Raw genomic sequence first — 1,462 nt, forward strand, 5'->3', positions numbered from 1 at the left:
ATAAAAAATATATGCATAATTATAAATTGAGATAAATGTTTTGAGAAAAAAGAATAAGGAGCTGAGAAAATAAAACAGAGAACCTACCCCAACTGAGGGGTAGGGTGGGAAAGGGGATAAGGAAATCAATTTCAGAAAACTCTTCTCTGAGAAAATATTTGAATTCAGATAAGAATTTGGAATTAACTAAGTAGGGGAGGGAAGAAGTGGGTGGATAAAGAGGTGGTGGTCTCTAGGAAGAGGGAAGGACACAAAAACCTGGAGATGGCAGTTTTGAAGAAGTGAGAGAATGATGGTATGGATGGAGCACAGAGAACAATAGGAAGAGTTCAAAACCAGGCTGGAGCAATCACTGGGGCCAAAACTTGCTGAGCACCGAAAACCATATATAGTGTTTTGAACGGTATCTTAAAAATAATGGGGGACTTCCCTGGTGGCACAGTGGTTAAGAATCCAGCTGCCGATGCAGGGGACACGGGTTCGATCCCTGGTCTGGGAAGATCCCACTTGCCGCAGAGCAACTAAGTCCGTGTGCCACAACTACTGAGCCTGCGCTCTGGAGCCGGCGAGCCACAACTACTGAAGCCCACGTGCCACAACTACTGAAGCCTGCGCGCCTAGAGCCCGTGCTCCACAACAAGAGAAGCCACGACAGTGAGAAGCCCGCGCACCCCAATGAAGAGTAGCCCACGCAGCAACGAAGACCCAAAGCAGCCAAAATAAATAAATAGAAAAAAGGGAAGGCTTTTTTTTAAACAACTGATTATCAATTTATTAAAAATGTTGATTTAAGCATCTGCAATGGTGACTTCAACCTCGACTTCTGGCTCAATACTGATGGAAGTGATCTGCTTGACAATCTCAGAAGGACTGTGCAGGTCAGTAAGTCACTTGTGGATCCTCATCTGGAAACAACCCAAGTCTTAGAACCTTCACCACAAGGAGTTTTCCTTGTAGTTACTCTGAGTCTTGGTAGGCATCCGAACTGGTCCTTTCGCTTTGAGATTCTTTTCCTTCGCTCCTCTGATCAGGTCAGCACATACCCTCTGCAAAGACTTCAAGCTGCGGCTGGGGAGGGTGATTCTAATCCGGTGAATCGCCACCTCGGGCTTTCCGGTATCTTTAAAAGCCATGGCTGCGGCGCGGCTTCCTGGCCGGCTTGTTCCTTGGCGAGAGCGAACAATGGTGAGTCAGGAGCAGGAGCGGGTGGCCCGAGGCTCCGCTGCAGCGGAGACCGTGTCTTCCTCCAAGAGAGCCATTGAACAGTTTTAAACAGGGTCGGGTGGCGATGGCAGTGTTCTTTACAATAGGCAAAAGTGGAAACAACCCAAAATGTTTATCAGCTGACGAATGGGTAAATACAATGTGGCATATCCATACAATGGAGTATTTTCATCTATAAAAAGCAATCAGGGGCCTCCCTGGTGGCGCAGTGGTTGAGAGTCTGCCTGCCGATGCAGGG

The 1,462-nt window shown here is 47.5% G+C and overlaps 1 pseudogene across 1 annotated transcript; it reads right to left on the minus strand.

Annotated features, from left to right (window-relative positions):
- Positions 1-788: 788 nt before the first annotated feature.
- On the minus strand, positions 789-1,201 carry LOC309806479 (small ribosomal subunit protein uS10-like; annotated as a pseudogene). Its single transcript has one exon. The product of its transcript is annotated as a small ribosomal subunit protein uS10-like (transcript).
- Between the last annotated feature and the right edge of the window lie 261 nt (positions 1,202-1,462).

Source organism: Mesoplodon mirus, assembly GCF_964341445.2.
Source record: "Mesoplodon mirus genome assembly, chromosome: 6".
Taxonomy (NCBI): domain Eukaryota; kingdom Metazoa; phylum Chordata; class Mammalia; order Artiodactyla; family Ziphiidae; genus Mesoplodon; species Mesoplodon mirus.